The sequence below is a fragment of the Metopolophium dirhodum genome, chromosome 7 (genome assembly GCF_019925205.1).
Source record: "Metopolophium dirhodum isolate CAU chromosome 7, ASM1992520v1, whole genome shotgun sequence".
NCBI lineage: Eukaryota > Metazoa > Arthropoda > Insecta > Hemiptera > Aphididae > Metopolophium > Metopolophium dirhodum.
The window spans coordinates 14,208,932-14,227,957 of record NC_083566.1 but is presented as its reverse complement, the minus strand read 5'-3'; the positions used below and the strand labels follow the sequence as shown (position 1 = coordinate 14,227,957).

The window sequence follows — 19,026 nt, the reverse complement described above, 5'->3', positions numbered from 1 at the left end:
ACAACTATTTACCTGACCACCTAAATCGTTTCACTCGACATAATCCAACTTCACTTAACTCCTACGGGCAAAATGAAAATTCAGACTTGGCTTACAGGTAGCCTTTCCAGTCATAACACAGTGCATAAATTGTATCTAATTATTACAGTTCATTTGAATTATGCATTATGTAATTAATTTATAATTTCTATTCGTATAATATTCTCAAACAACACATAGGTAACACAAAATTTACTTTTGAAATATCTAATAATGCATTTAAGTCTATTGCGTTAATTCTGTTGATTTTAGATTTAGAACAGGAGCGTGGAGCTATTGATCTTACAATGTACGGTTATCTAATCATTTTATTTATTGTTTCAAAATATACTATTTTGAGATATTATATATAAAATATAGAATTATTCACGCATTACTTCTAGGTACCTACGTGGAATTGAAGTTGATTTCAAATAGTTTTCAGAGGTTCTAATAAAAAAAGGTCGTTTTATCAAAAATATTGTGAGCTACGTACGCGTATATTATTATCCTTTCTTAACATATATTAGAATAAACCAATCTCCGATTAGAATAATTTTCTAATTTAAATGATTTATCATTTATCTAAAATGTAATGATCCTAAACCTAATTTAATTTAACCTAAATCTTGCGTCTCGTTATTTTGTATTTTTTTTTCAACAAAAAATATTATCTTTAACGATATATGACAATATTTGTGTAAGTCATAAACTACATTGCACATGTATCACATTGATTTATTGCCTTGATGATAGTTGCATACAAATAACTTCAACAGAGCACAATGTCTCAGACGTCTTTGGAACGAAATAAAACAATCAATACCATATGTATACGCGTCATTAATGTAATACACGATTTAAGTTAATTTAACAAGACGTGTTTGTATACGACGATGCAGTTTTCTTCTGTAACTTTAACGTTAACGGAGAATCGTCTGACTTCAAAACTGTCCATTGTCAACATCATATGAATTATCTAGTGTGTGACCATGCTCGTTCCTCCGGACGAAAATCTTACTTATACGTACGATGTTTAAAATTCAAATACTTTAAACTAATTTAATCTAATATTCACTATTCGGGGTTCTTAACACTATAGTTATTCTTTACTCAAAAATAGCGTTTTTGACGAAAGGAATAAAAGTGCGTTTTTCACTGTACGTGTAATCTATTAATTTCACTGAGTTATTATATTATTTTATCGCTAAATATTCACATAAGTTGTATTATAATATTGTATACGGACATTTTTAGTTTTAATAAATACTATCATAAATGAGGATGGAAAGTTAAGGCAGATATTGTTATGTTTGAACATCGAACATAGAATACAAAACTGATAAACAGTTAATCGTGGGAAATCCCGTAAGTAATTGAAATTTATGTAAATATTATATTTTTTTTGTTTTCCATATGCGTGTTAATATAATATTATTATGTTTGTTATAGACATTATAAATACGAATAAAATGTATTAAATTAATACCTAATTCATGTTTATTTTTTATTTGGAGAGGAATTATTTACGTGTCGTGAGAAAAAGTTATTGATAGGTCCTACTCAAACAACGAGCTGATTAACATCACGTTTTATTTATTTTTTTAAAGTTCTCAGAGTAAGACGCTATACATATCCCAAAATTACAAATGAAACTGCCGTGCTTTTTGAAATAAAGAAAACGTTATCTTATTTATGGTTAATGACTTGTACTTTTATAGTTATATATTATTTAACATAAAAAAACCCCCGTCGGAACTGAATAAAGATAGTACAAAAATGTTTTCGTGCCACGTAAAACTATCGGAATATTTGATATTCAGCTTTTGAAGACTTAAACCGGTAAGTTAAACGTTAATAGTGCTATACATAATTTAAAGCCGCGTTGCAACACGGTCGTGGCGCGTACGACGATCTGTAATATAGATCTATATGATATATTATGTGCTCTCGGTCGGATAACTTCTGCAGCAGTCTCGGGTCACCCCAATTTCCTAAGCCGGACCGAGCTTGTATTATGCATCAATAAAGGGTTTAAAAATGACCGTCGACCGCTGTTCGTACTGCGATAAACTTTTAGGATTTTTTAGTATTTACACACAGTCCAGGATACAAGTCCTGCGTGTCCAGGCCGCGGAAAACATTCGTGGCCTCCACCATAAAAAAAAAACCTACTTTAGCTCGTTGTATTATTATCATCCGCTTGTACTCAATTATTATTTTTCCTAACACACAATATCATCATCAATAATAACTATAATATCGACATATTATTATTATTAAGTACAGAATACTGTAACGTCTGAACTCTATTTTATAGACATGTTAATGATAATTATATTGATACGACGTAGGTATTATACAGGCATAACCAAAAGTGTTACCATTATAATTACTATAATTACTATCATACGGTGCTCGTCTTGGTGGAGATAAAAACCTAACCGTCGAAGCACCGTCGTGTACTTGGAACGACCCATCGTCGCCGTCGCCGTGGGACTCGCTCCGGGCTCCGTAATAATATGATGGCCGGACGGACCGAACACGCCGGCAGCGGTTGCGGCGGCGGCGGAAGAGTTTCGGCGGCGTCATGCGTTGGAGCGCTTTTTCGCGGGGGCCGACCGCGTTTCCGTATCGTTTAGCAGTCGCCGTCCGCCTTCGCCCGCACGATTTTCCGCGTTCGTCCCGTAGCGCTATCCGCCGGCAACACTCGCCGTACGGTCGTCAGGTTTACGCAAAATAAATAAAAAAGAAATCCTTTAATTTTTCTTTGTTTTTTTTTTTTATAATATTTTCACTTTTCCATAAGACGTATAATACTTCGACGCCGGGAGGACGCGTTACGGTCCGTCAAATCGATTTCGCATAGATTGTTTTTCCACTGCTCGTCGGTCGAGCGGTTCTCGCGTCTTCCGATTTTCCGTTCCGACATCCTCTCGCCGTCGGTGCGCCGTGTGACACGTGTAGTATAGAGTGAGTGACAGTGCCGTCACAACACAACGCAACGGTAATTACAATATCTCCATAAATAACGCGATCGTCGTGGGTCCGTTCCCGGTCCAGCTATCTGTACCGGCTGCACCAGTTATCGTTCCGGGCGGAGAAAAATCAAAAAAAAAATAAAATCACGCCGATAATCTGTAGACGTGAGTAGGAGGTACCTACCATTTAGTCGTCGCCACATCATAATGAATATATTATTATTGTTAGTCCGTCACGTACATACCCGGGAAAACGTTAAATGGTTCGTTACCGAAATGTTAATGGTTCACTGTAAGTTAACGCCGTGCTATTGCCGTATCGATTAATACTGTCGTCGTTTTAATGAGCACTTTTGTACTTTTACTTCTCTTAATTAAACGACCAAAACAATCGCGTTCGGGAGAATTATTCGAATTTTGTACAAATAATAATTATTCCGTACCTACGTCTTTGCTCGTGTTTCTGAGACGAACCATTTCCCGTCCTCCGCGCCCAGTCCACGATTAATCCTTAAACTCTTTGTACTTTTTATTTTTTTGCCGACATTAATTTATACTTATAATAATTCAGTTAAACATTACATTTCGCTTGCTTTACTGTTCTCTTCGACGGCTACCCACCTGAATTCTTCATTGGGTATTACTAACCCGGGCAAAAATAATATGAGACTTTTTGCCAATTAAACTACCTTTTAATTATATTAACAGACAAATAATTTGAATTAGCTACATAACTTGAGTCTGCATTACACGTATATCGATGTAGTTGTATATATACCATCTTAAGTTTGATTTAACGAACATTTCGTTTAATTCAACTTTGAAATTTATTTTAGTTTAACTCAAAAGATGACAATTCTTCTTTATTGTAATATAAATGAAAGACATTATAAATTAAAATACATTTTGTTAATATTGTTTTATAGTTATAATAGTAATAAATTATTATAATATATTATATTAGTTACCGAATATTATGATTCTTAAATGTTTGATTTTTAATGGTTTGTCTTACACGTACATTATACTACCAACAGTACAACAGGGTATTTGTATTAAATATATAATATTAGTATATTACTATAATACGAACAAAACTTTATTATCTTATATACTATTTTCATTTCAAACGGTACCTACCTAGTTTTGTATTAAACAAAAATATATTATGCTAGTAAAAAGCGTAAACACTTGAGGAATGTATATAAATTATATTTTTTATATTATAAAATAATATTCATTCAAAAAAAATGAATAATATTATGCTTTTTTTCAAAAAAAGAGCGCCTAAATAATTATTATAGTGCAGAGAAGGAAAAATAAGGATTAGGCTTTATAATATTCTATAAATTTTTTTGCGTACCGTAAACAACACAAATATTTGTTTTTCAAACTAAAGCAATGTCAATTTTCTAAAAAACTACCTATTATCAATCTGATTAAAAAAAAAAAAAATATTATATATATTATAATTTATAGTGATTAATTTAATCTATGTACTATTTAGTATATTTGATTTATTTAAACCAAAACCAATAAGGTATGTACTTAATAATCTAATGTATTTTAATGTAGGAGTGTTATTATAAGGTATATTAAGTATTATACTAAAATAATATTATATTTTCAAAAGATTATGAATGTAAATTTTATGTTTAGGGATCACTTTTAGAGTTTTAGTCCATAAATATCACCAAAAAAATTTGTGGTATTATGGACGGTGATCGAACAAAACAAAACTGTAATTTCCGGCCATTGTTGAATTCAATGTCATTGAAAACGATCGTTTAACTACCCACACGCTTACATCTCTCATCAAAATGTACAACAGCATTTCGGTTGATACCAAAAACTATTGTTTGTAATAGCTGTTTAAATATTATGATTATGAAATATACTAAGAGAAACATATTTTGATGTTTCTTCAAATTTCTAGTAGTATATCCATTATTGTTCTATACATTTTATATAGACAAATTTGTGCAATTAACTCGCGTATTATAATAAATTCAATATAGTGGTGCTACCACCAAGATTGATTGTAAAATAATATTTGCTATACTTGCAGAATTTTTTATATTATGTTATACGAATATTTATACAAATATATGACGTACGCATGTTATGTTGGACGTTGGTTAGCTTAATACTTAATAGGATCATTTATTATAAACTAAGTGCGGTTTTAATTGATCCATATCGTATTATATTAAATATACAATTATTGCAGTGACGTCAGCTTACACTGAGACGAGTTATATTTCTATTGTATAAAGTTCATTTTTGTAGATTTTCAATTTTTATATTAATTACTCTTTTCTTGATTATACAATTTGAACACTATTAACTAGAAAAATTTCATACACTCTGTAATTTGGGTATCACACATATAATATACATATTTTAATTGTTTGACACTACTCATTTTACATCTTTATAATTTTATTAACATGGTTATGTTTTAGGATAGTACTAGTATAATATTATTTAAAACTACCTAGTGTCTTTAAATATGCCAACATAATATTATGTTCATCAATGTTTCTCAACTAAATTTGTATTTGAAAATATAAATGTATAGTATAAAATATAATATATATAAACACAAGTACACTTGAATGATATTGTATATTGGTTACAAATACAATGTTCCTATGTTTTTATATGACATGATTAGTTTCCTAAATGGTATTGCTTATCTGTAAACCTTTGTTTCAAATAACTTATGTCAAGTTTCAATACTGAATAAAAAATATAGATCAATTTATTTCTAGTATAAATAATATTATTATTGTTCATATACAATGAAAAAAATAAAAAAAATAAAGAGACAAGTCTATGGTTATTATTTGAATACATACTTTGAGTCAATTCGATATTTTCAATATAGGTATCAACAAATTAATTTACCATATATTTGTGATTAAATGTTGAATCATTATAAAATAATACATTTTTACTAATCTTAATGTTGTACAGAAATATTATGCATACAAAAAATGTTTTGACAAAAAACTGAATAGGTACCATTAATCTTTATATTTAATTTAATATTTAATTTAGTGCAAAATATTATGTTCTAGCTAAGTGAAAATGTACAAAAAGAATAATTTAAAAAAAAATCAGTATAAGATCAATGGATATTATTACACCAAGAGTGAAAATCTTTCTTATATTTAATACACTTTTGTTTGTTGATTTAATTAATTTTGTTTTTTACAATTTAACATATACTCTATTATGATTTTATGTTATACATCACCATCTCGATTAAATTATTTAGATTCTTAAACTGGGTAACTGCTATTAATCGCTGAATTCCTAATAAAATAAGTGTTACATTTATTATTTACTTTTTCATTTTATCATCCATACTGAAGATTTACATAGATTAATATAAAATTCATATATGAAAACTTATAACGTAATAAAAAAATAGTAAAATATGATTTTTTAGCTGTCTTCAAAAACTTTTAAAAGTTAGAATATTATGTTATGAACATATAATTCAAATAGAAACTATTTTAATTCAATTATATTTGGCTACACAATTTATGCAATTTTTATTTTTAAACTTGGATACATTGACGTTTTAAAAATTATGGTACGAAATAAATTTTATTGCAAATTATATTAGTTTTAAAATTATATCACTTTCTAAATTCCAAATTATCTTTAACATTATTTTATTCATTACGGTAGACGGGTAACCTAACGATTGGAACATTGCTAGTTAAAATATGATAGTATAATATGGTCAATCCCAATGCCAGCCGGATTTGGTTGACAATATCTTAACAATTTTGTGATGAATTATCTGCATCTATGCTCTGTTATATTTTAATAAAAAAATATATATTAAATCAATATAAGTAACACAAAATACATGTGTAGTATTATAAAGTTTGTTGAACAATATATAAAACAACAATAAATGGTAACTTCATAGATGAATACAGTGTATGTGTACCTTCGAGTATAATATCATCACTGTTATGTTACAGTGGTATCATTTGGGTTGCAGGGTAGGTATTTCCCCCTCCCCCCCTTGTCATTAACGGGCCCTTGTCGGGTATGAGCTAGATTTGGGCCTTCATATAGTGACTAATAGGTAATGTATTTAGGTATCCCTCTAGGTATTATTATGTATTAATTATTTAGTCATTGTTATCCCTCAAAAAAATGGGTTATATAATATGCCTATGATAGTAACCAATAACCATTAACCACGATAACCGAAATATCTCAGAAACCGGTGATAGTAACTAGTGAGTATAACTTTATGTAAGAAGGCTATTTGTATTGAGATAAAAATACAATTGAAATGTAATGTAATTGTTAGCGGTTTTTTTTTTCAGTTTTATTATGTGCCGGTCAAAAATGTTGTCCCCTCACTCTCAAAAACTGAAATGACGCCACTGTTATAATATTACCTACCTAACTTATTAAAAGATATAACTATTATTATATTGATATATATTTATAGAAGTATCCGCATACAATGTGTACCTACAAAAATACAAAACTTCAACTAGAGCCTTATTATTACAACAATCCGTATCCGTAAAGAGAACCAAAACTAATTTAAATTTTAGAAGCCCCAATCCCTAATCATTCACCGAATACTCAGGCATTGAATCTGCAACACTGCCTATGCATATTTTATGTATGCTATATATATTAAAACATTATGTTGTATAAATAGTTTCAAATATCCTAAATAATATTGTAAACTCTCATTTAACTGTTTATTCAATACACTAATTTCTGTTTCAATTTGTATGGTAATTTACATTAACATGAATATTTTAAACATTAACATTATAATCAAAAGTATAATTCCATTTCCTATATTACTATATTAGTTTAAAGATATAAAATACATTTATAGTCGTCAGCTGCCGTAGTACCGTGGTGATAGGACTTGGCACCTATGGTATGAACCAGGTAAGCGACTACTGACAATAAAAGATCTCTGCGTGTATCGACGATCGTCGTCAGTAGTGATTTGCTCGGTCGTAACAGCTTCGTCGGTTTCGTCGGTTTCGTCGGTTTCGTCGGTTTCGTCGGTTTCGTCGTTGACGGTGAATATAATATTTTTTTTGGTAAACTCTGACTTGTTCATCGATGGCGTACTGAACTCCGTCGTCTATCTGCAGTAGGTCTTGATAGTCTTCTTTCGTTTGGGCTGGTTAGTCTTGAAAGCTGTTGCTGGTTTGAGGGGTTAAGTGATTTGTTGGCTATATTGCTATTGCTTGAAGAATGGTTTTATACCTATGGACTCGACTCGTTCGGCGTGAGCCTATTAAGAGTTGTGTGAAGATTGATGGTAATTTAGTTGGATATGTTATTCATTGGGTCTTATTTTTGTTGATCTGGGTATCTCCGAACGACCCAGTATGCGTATGTGTTATACGTCTATACCTCTGGGATAGTAGGTTTTGGGACAAAAATTTTTTGGATTATCTCAGATATAACAGGTAGTTGTGTGAAGTTGCGGATGGTTTTATTTGAGACGAATATCGGTGATGAGGAAATCATGCATCGTGCGATATTTTTTACTATTTGTGACAAGTTTAATTTTGAAATGAGTGGACCCCAAGCTACCACCATATGTAAATATTGGACGTATTTACATTTGGTCAAAATATATAATTTCAATTTATGTTAGCTTTCAATTTAGCTTGATATTAATTTAGTTATGTTTTAATTAATTAAAATAATAACGGACGTTGGGTTTGTTTTAATATGTATATTAAATATTTTCATTAGGCACTAATTGAGTAATTCTATTATTCTCTGTTTAACATACTATTCTATAAAATAAAAAGTGATATTAACTTTAAAATTAATATTAAAAACCTATCTTTTTTTTTTAATCAGTTTCATAGGTTTGTTTCAATAACAATTAAATTAACAATTGAAACGTATAAACTGTAACAGTGCAACAACTACGATATTTAGAGTACATAATAAAGAGAAAAAATTAAAAAAAATCATTACTATTGTCATATAATATTTAACACGGGAAATTGTAATGCCAATTGATGAATAGGTACATTGGCTTCTAATTCTTAAGACGTTAATACATTATGAATATACTTATTATAAGGCGTGTTATAATGTACATCTTGATTAATAATCAATTAATAATCACTTTTTAATTAGTTTAGTTGTGTTCAATAATTTAAAGGTCATAATAAAATTATTACCCATGTTAAATACTTAAACAAATAGAATTTTAAAATTTCTTTATCGTTACTAAAATTTACTCTCTTATGCAGTTAATTATATCATTATTAAAATTGTATCAGACTTATATTATGTTTAAATATATTTTGTTGAAAAAAAATCATACCACATTGTTTTGTTGATTATGGGCTTATATTATAGTCGAGCGCACATGGATTGTGCTAGATGTAAGTTAATTCGATTTTAAATATAGCCATCAATAGTATATAATGAAAAAGCATTTAGTTGAAAAATTGTGAAACAGTAAAATATGAATACCAGTTGCTTATTTATAAATTTAAATTTCATAGTGTTTAAAAAATATTTTAAATTTCAAATCGGAATATTTAATTTTTTATTATTTTATAATAATTTTAGATATTTGTCCAAACACCTATTTATATTTATAACCATAAAATACGTAGTAAAAGAATACATATAGGAATAATACAAATAATATCTAATAGGAGTCAGAGTGGCCAAGCGGACTAAGGCGTCGGTTGCGACGAGCACCGACGCCTGTTTAAAAGCTCGGCCGCGGGCGGCATTTTTCTTCGGGCAAGTCACGGTGTCCGGAGAACTAGTGACGCAATCCCCCACCCGGACATGGTAGATACCTATGAGTACCCACTAAAAAATCTGCCAAACTATCAAAACACACGTGTTTAACCTACAGTACCCTCCCCTACAGTTAAAAACCCACCCAATGGCCTAAATTGACCCTGGTTTTATTAATAAAAAAAAAAATAAATAATATCTCTGAATTATTTATAGTTATCACCATAATATATTTTCTGAATAATAAATACTTAATATGTTATTTTTTCTTCAATTCAAAATAATTCTTTGATTTTCAACTTAAGTATTTTTTCTATTGGGAAAGTGAATCAAGTTGGTACTTGAAAGAGGTAAAAATGGAAAATGTCTATAAGTTTTCAAAAGCACTGGGAAAAACAAAAACAACAATTTTTGTGATAAAAAAATGTTCTCTAGCTAAAAAAACTTAAACATTTAATACAGGGTTCCCTACAAATTGCTATAAAAATAATAAAGATACATAATATGCGTAATTTTTTTTATAATCATTCATAGTTTAACATTTGAAAAAAATTTTCAAAATCTCAAAAATTTGCAAATTATATTGTAGTTAGAAACTTATAAAATGTTCTGTTTTTTTAACTAATGACTGAAAATTTAAAACAAGGTATGTCATAAGTAGTTCATATTTTCATACAAAATCTAAGAAACTAGGTATATAAACAGTTATTTTCGTAATGCTATTTTAAGCTCAAATTTGTTATTTAAACGAATAATAATACGATATTAGTTATTTTGTTGTAATTTAAAAATATTATTATTATCTAGGTAGACTGACAGATCGTTTCCACTCAGAATCGTTTTTCGTATACAATGATATCATACCTATACTTATCATTGAATTAAAATATATCACCGTCAATTGCATTGGCCTACTTGTAACTTACTGTACAGTTGAGCAGTATCCATCTTTTTACTTATGAGGATAGTAAAATAAACAAATGGTATGGACCTGTGTTAGGTAAGATCTTATACCTGGCATTTTAAAGTTCTATCTAATTTATAAGAAGTATGTTTTGATAAACATAATCTTGATAATCCAAAATATTATTAACATGATTAAGTCATGAATTATGATAGACACTATATACTTTACAGTGATATCATAATATAATGTTTAACGTAAGAAAAATAAATAATAAATAGTTATTAGGATGTTCTACAAATGTGTATTTCCCTAGAATTGAATATTGTATTTAGTAAATAAATATATAATTATATTTTCTATAGTTATTTTATCTCACATATGATTTATGTCGTAAATAGGAATCAAATAATTTTCTAAATATATTTGTCGACGATAAACAACATTGTTTTTTTTTTATATGTTGATACAGAAACCTATACTCAAAAACCTAACAAAATTCAAAACCGTGTGCGTAGTTATTATTATATCCGTAAATTCAAAGTTCGGGAAATTCATGTTGACCCCTCTCAGTCAACCTGACATTAACTTTGCAATCTATATAACGCCATACAACCGGCATTGACAGTATTCAAATATTCACTCAAACCATATTATACCTACGAGGGGCTAATTTCTGGCCATCGCCTTACCTTGGGTCCCCTCTTAAGGGTTTAACGTGTCAGTAACGTAACTCCTAAATTCACCTTTTAATATTACTCTGTTCCATGGCCTAAACCTTCCTAACCTAAAAAGTTCCTAACCTATCATTAAAAACAACTAGTACAATCTACGTACTAATCTTTTTAGACACATATAAAGAATACTCAATATCAAATTGCAAGGTTTAGCTAAGCCTTCTGATAAAAGACCCATACAAGCATTCCAATAATATATTATATAGTTATGTCAAATTATAGCCACTTCTGGGTATATAACTAGTCAACCCCTAGCCTCATCACTAAACAATTTTCCGATAACCAACTCAAACACCAGATGACAATGAAAAGTTTCAGAGCTACCCTATCTCTTTTGAATACGTATTACTTATTATGTGGGTTACGTCAAACGGTTGTATACAATATTTCAGTATTCATGTGTAACAGAGTTTTTAAATCGAGCGTATACATTGTAATCGAACTTCAAATATATCTATAATAAGCTGGGTTCACGACTGACTGTGTCGTGTAAAATCAAGATCTATCAAGATTTTCTTTATAGATTTTGGTGTAAAATAATTATTTTATCACACGATACCGCAATAGCCAAACAATACCGCATAGTCGAAAATATTCCACTTTTGGCCGTGTGTTTACAAATATGTGCTAAAAGATGAAAACTAAAAAAAATGATAAAATATTATTATCAGGTATTCACGTCATATTCATATCATGGGAATCGCATTTTGGTATAAAGATAAAAACACGATACGACACGACACGGGCAGTTGTGAACCCGGATTTAGTTCTTAAGTTATAGAGATTTTTTTATTCTGGGCAAACACTTGTAGGTAGGTACATTTCAATTGGAGTTTACAAAAGCATTTAAAAACTCATCTACGCTTTGTTTACTGAAATACATGGTTCGTATATGATTGACTGGCATTTATTTGTGATATAATATTATTATTATCAGAGGTATGACTAACTTGAAAGATTATTTTAATCTAAGTCAGTTTAATATAGTAGTTAACGCGAAAATGAATAAAACTAATGAAAGATAAAAAACGATTTTAATTGACATTTCATCCAATCATATTGTGATAGGTATCTAGGTACTAATTTATTGGTTGCTCTATTCGAGATACAATTCGATACAAGTTTTGAAAGAACTAAATCGATTGATCTCCATATTCCTAGGACCATAGATAAACTATATGCGTAGGCAATAAGTAATAATGACATATATACACAGGGTCTTTCAATGGGGCTCCTATTATTATTTTCTTAAAAATTAACGAGAACTGACGTAAAACCGTGGAAATAATTATTGGTGCTACGCTCTGAATGATATTATTATTATTCGACTTGATATACGTGCCACGTGGCTTGTCATGTGCGTGCTTTTAGAGTTTTTTTTTCTGAAAAGTAACATACAGCTAAACTGTGTCCTAAAGTAAAAAAAAACCAAAAAACATACGTATTACCTACGTTTGTATATTATAAGGTACGGGTTGTAAAAGCTAACAATATAGTTACTTAATGATGTCTCCATGGTTATTACGAACTTGAAGACTTTAAATTAAAGACGGATAAAAGTTTTCTCTTAAAATACGTCAAAGTTTAAGCAAGAATACAAAAAAATGTCAAAACTTTTTATTCGTACACCCAATATTATAGGTACCAACTTAAATATCATATTATTTTCAGAATATAATAAGTCTTTCTAGCTGTCATGTTCTTATGATATTATAAAAATAGTGTTCATAATGTTAATTAATATGAGTTTTAAATTTAATTTACCGAACAGTGGGAAGTATTAGCGTTTTAAGGTAGTCTATTGGTAATTTAATTCTAAACTAACTGTAATTAGTTATTACTCGGCATCACCAGCCATTAAACTTTTTGAAAAGTAAATTTATATAATATAATATATTCGACGCTTCACGCTGAACATTCTACGCAAAAATAAATTTTAAAAAGCATTGAATAATTTAAACAGATTATGTCTATGTGATTTCGTGTATTTCATGCAATTAATAAAGATAAATATATGCATTTTGGCCCAGTTTTTGAATTTTGAAAATCCATATTATTATTAATTTCATGAATACGACACTTGCAACTTAGTACTAAGACAAAAAATAAATTTAAATATATATGTTAATGTTATAATATGTATATGAAATAGTGAGATTAGATAAATTAATATTCAAAATATCTATAGCTATTTATAAAATTAAATCTTACAGATATTTCACTAAAAACAAATCTAAAAATATTAACATAACATTTTCTATGATTAACAAAACTGGTCAATAAAATTCGATATTTCACGATTATATAAATCGATGTGACTATATTATAATTGAAATGAATTGTATGTTATAATCTGGTTTTGTTACTTATAACAAATATTATAAAATGAAGTACGTTTATTAGACATTTTAATATTATACTTAATAAGAATATACAATTAAAACATGTTAGATCAAAACATTAACACGTACATTATTTGTAATTGGAATGAATACGGTAAACATGGTTATTAAAAACATTATAAGTAGGTGCAAATCGAGATATCATTCCATTTTATTTTATAAAACATTATTATTAATGTCATGCATTTGGATTAATAATAATATATTATATACTTATACCTCGTGTCCTTGTAACTTGTAATTGTATTTGTATAAGTAGTATTGTCTATTCAAAATATTTACAACTCAACAAATGTACAAACATAATATAATAATGCAATCGTCATTCATTTAGTTATAGGTTTATATGTAGATACTCATAAAAACTTTATCTGCGAATAAAAAACAAAATAAAGTTTGTTTTTGAATATACTGGTATAATTTGTAAAATATTTTACCTAAAAATATCATAGTTTAATTTATCTCCGGGGACTTTAATATTAAACTTCCAGAGTGATCTATATAATAAATTATTAAAAATAAAAAGTTTGTTTTAAAAGTTTTTCAAACATAGGTATAACAGATAGTAAATGGAATTTCATGAAAATTGTTTGCAAAAAAATATTTAATTCATTAATTTTCATACTTATAGCTGATAAGACTATTATGATTTTACAGAATATAGAGTCAACATATTTCTTCCAATATGAATTTATTATGTTTATAAAAACGTCAGAGATAAAATAGTTTTTGGTTTCATGCATTTGGGGGTTATTATAATTTATTAAATCTTGTATATTTTAAAAAATAATGCCTTTGAAAGTTGGTATTAAGAATTTATTAATATGATAATTAATTACAAATATATCAATATATTATGAACCTTTAATCTTCAGTCATATGCCATATTAATTATCATACATAATAAAAACTATTACACCTATATTTTCACAAATATTATTAGGTAATAATATGTAATAATATTATGTTCATTATTTTTTTTCCATAAACTGATTATTACAGTAAAGGATCTATGCATGTAATTAAACAAAAAATATTGTATCTTAATAGTTATTAGGGTCGTAAAGTATCTATCCATTTAAATAGTATTGTTTCTATAAATATTTTTATAATGTCACTTTATTCTTGGTACCTATTTGGTACCATTAAGAATCAAATACATTTAGAAAATGTAAGTACTTAACTCATCGCATCATTCAAATATAAATAATTTAAATACACTGAACATTTAGTTTTGTTTCTGCGATGTAGGTATAATAGCTGTTACTGTAAAAGCTTTTTAATTAATTAAATGTAGGTATTGAAAATTTAAAGGAGGTATATATTATGCAAATCACTTAATTATAGAGTGTGGAACATATAACTGGAAGCCAAATACGAGAATCAAACATAATGCGGTTCGTGATAAATAAAGTTATATGAGACAGTTGTATAGCTTAAAACAGCAATATTTAAACTATATTTTTAATAAATGCTAACTTACATTTTGTATTAACAAAAATTCAAAGCATAACGTAAAAATTAATTTTTCATTGTTTACACACCACGTCTTGTTTACAACTATAATAATGTACTTGAGCTAAATATGTTGTTCAAGGTACCTAGACAATTAATAAAACATATTTTTACTTTAATATGACCTACTAATTATTTGTTTATTTATATTTGAAATAAAACAAATTACTTTCATAATCATTTAACATGCAACATAATATTAAACGTACAATAATTCATTTATATTAATTCATTTCCATGCTTTGCACCACATTTTCTGTATGGCTACATGTAATGTATTACTAAAACAGAAATGTAATACATATTTTAAGTTAGGTATGAAATTTCCAGAAATAATTAATACATTACAAAAATCTAACAATTTAAATTTTTAGAGTAAAAAAGTAAATAAGTAGATTTTTTTTAAATGTATTCGATAAAAAAAAATTAATAAACTATATTAATTTTTTAATATAGTCTGACTATGTAATAAATTTATTCACGAAATAAAAAGATAATATTTGTATTAACTGTACCATATTCAGGCAATAAATATTAATTTATATTATATGTGTACATTTTAATTCAATGTCTATCTACTGTTGCAAATACGATTAATCGGGTTCGACGTTGTACAATAATATATTATTGCAACATCATAATGATGGTGATTTCGACTTATTTTCGATCGGTATGAGAATGGTTCGTGTTCGTAGTAATTTATGTGTTCGATAAAAGAGACAAGGGAAATTATTTTGTTCCAAAGTTTACGTAATTCACTGGTGGAAAGTAAATACATAAAAAAAAACCCGTTTTCAGTTGTAAAATACATCCGATTCAACGGTAGTGGCCGCAGTGGCGTCAGCGGTGGTAATAATTTTGATTGGCGTCGTCGTAGCAGGAATAATAAATATCGCGGTCGGGAAGCTGTGGTCGAGTTTTGGCGATAGGGTGATGGTGGGTGGTAAACCGGACCATGGACCGTGACGCGATCCCCGGGGTAATAATTTATCTTCCGGAAAAAAAAATGTGGACGGCGGTCGTGGTGGTAGCCATCAGAGGAGGGCAAAGGACCTGATAGGCCGTCGGGGTAGTGGAAGAGTGTTGGCGATGACGGGTGAGGCGTGGCGTGGGGTAAAGTAACTGCAGTTGTGCAAGCGAGCGGGTTTCGCCGTCGTAATTCTTTATCAAAAGACGGTACCTTTTACCTCACCTGCCACCGAATGGACCGAAAGGGGGAAAAATGGCTACAGATAAGGATGGTTGTGGGGAAAAAAGTATAGATATATTTTAACATTTAAGGTCGGTGTTGTGGGTGTCGGTGGTGTGGGTGAGTGGCGTTGAAGACGAGTAGGGGGGAGCGAAGAAAAATTTAACGAATAGGTCCTACGGGTCGGGTGGCATCTAATGGCGCACGCAGCTGAGTTCATTAGTGTCTCCGTCCCATCTCGTGCGTAGGTACGCATTAACACTGCAGGGAAACTAACTTCGTCTATACGACGGGTGCCATGGATCACGCCCCGGGGCTGTAATATGTATTTTGTGGGTGGGGTGGGGGGGGGGGGGCGGTGATTGTGGTGGTATATTATATGATACGGGACAGACCGAGAAATGGGAAATTCTCTTGCTTGTGTGTGTGTAATCTATGAGAGTCGTCGGCCGATGATGTATGAAGCAGGCTAATGCGCTTTTGGCGGGCAACCGAAGAAATAAGCTTTTGAAAAAAAATAATATATATTCGTACGTGTGTACGCCACGACTATGTGCTACTATAATGCTATACACACCGCTACACTACGACCGTTGCCCTTAGGCGCTAATCGGTGGCGTGTCTGAAGCTCGACCGAGGAACGATTACATTTTTTAAATATCATATTCTTGATACGAAGGGTTCCTCTCCATGCTTTACAATTTATGAACTTCTCGCATTTTTTTTTGACAGTCTTAAATTTTTATTTTATTTAATACTGATTTGACATATATAATATTATTATTATGAATACAATTTTAAAAACATGGAAAAAATAAATGTTTATTCAAAAAGCTCCACACTTTACTATACGACACTCAATTACGCCACTTGCTCATATTATTATTCATATGCAGGTTGCAGGTAGGTACTCTAGTTATTCAAACACAGAAACAAATTTGCATCACACGAGCTCATTTAAAGTTTAAAATTATAGGTTTAGTACTGCTCTTTTAAATTACTACGGGCGCTTATAGTTAAAATAATTACCTGTATTATATTTTATAACTATTTGGCGAAGAAAATTAAATTGAAAACACACAAAAACGAATAATTTAAGACGATTAAATAAATATTATTATCACGATGGAACTATAATGGTGGGATTTGTGGTCTCTAGAATTAAGAGTGCGATGTACACTTAACGGTGATTTACACCTATGCAGCCTATTACGGCACTATACTAACAGTATTTCAAACACGTTATATAGGTATTATATTATTATGTTCTACTAAAATGGTCACGTCACAATAATAATGATGACAATAATATATTTACTGGTGTGCGAGCGTGTGGTTTTTCTTTCAGTCGTTTCGGTATCGGAAAATCGTTTATATTATAAGCGACACGTCGGGGAATAAATCGACCGACAAAACGGTCGGGACAGCCCCGGGAGACTTAACCGCCTATAATAGGAATAAATAAATAATAAAAAAAAAAGATAACGCTAAAAAACGACCGCATAATAATCTTTTCAAAGGTGTTCGACAATCGGATCGCCACTTTTTGTCTCCGGTTTGCGTGTGTATATCATAATATTATAATAATATGTAGGTAGGTACACATCACACATTCACGCTGCAAACCGCTACACGTCGATTCGGCCCGGTTGTTAAATGTATTGTAAATATTATGACGAAACGATTGCGTGGTTTGCTTTATGCTAACCAGCGCCGAAGGTGAGCACGTCACGTGCAGCTGTAAATGATACATATATAAAAATATTATATAAAGGCTGAAGAGAAAAAATACTGAGACACATTTTACAATAGAATTTCAGCAAACAAAGTTCACATAGAAAGTCACGAAAATTTAATGTCACCATAATAACTGAGCACTTGAATTCAAATAATTTATATCAGCTGCAGTATTGGTATACACCCAACACAGCTATAAGTATGTGGCGCCAAAGTGCTTAAAGTTGTTAATTTATTATTGATTTTTTATTCCTAACTTAAATCATATAGTCTACTGCAGATTCTTAAAGCACCAAAACATATTTATAAAACATGAAAATTACATCTGAAAATATTGAAGAGTTTAAAAATATGAAAATAACAATAGTTATAGAAAATTTGTTTGATAATTTATCGTAGTTGTGTAGAAAATAATATATCATTTATAGTATCATACTATTTGAATCTGTGCCTTATAAAAATATTAAGAATATAATAGCATTACATATCAGCAATATTCCTATAGAAGTATAATTAAATTTATTTAATTTCCATCTACGTACCTTTGTTTGTATAAAATATGATAGTTGCACTACAATTTTCTTCATCGTGAAATGCAGTAGTGCACTACCTTATGCTATTATATAAACTATATTTATTCTCTAAATACAGTTATTAAATTATTAGTTTAATAAATATTTGTAAACTTGTATCATAATATAATATTTAATACGAATATTGGAATATAAAATAACTCCGTTTAAATATTATGAAT

At 29.4% G+C, this 19,026-nt stretch overlaps 1 protein-coding gene across 4 annotated transcripts in view; it reads left to right on the top strand.

Moving 5' to 3' along the window:
- Positions 1-2,655: 2,655 nt before the first annotated feature.
- The window catches only part of LOC132948340 (hemicentin-2-like), a 355,688-nt gene continuing 339,317 nt past the window's right edge, over positions 2,656-19,026 (top strand). The window contains exon 1 of one of the 4 annotated variants that reach the window (XM_061018766.1): positions 2,656-3,025. The gene's annotated coding sequence lies outside the window, so the exon portion shown is untranslated. Of the gene's footprint in view, positions 3,176-3,217; positions 3,292-19,026 lie in introns of those variants that run through there. The other 3 variants (XM_061018764.1, XM_061018765.1, XM_061018767.1) reach the window with 3 other exon arrangements.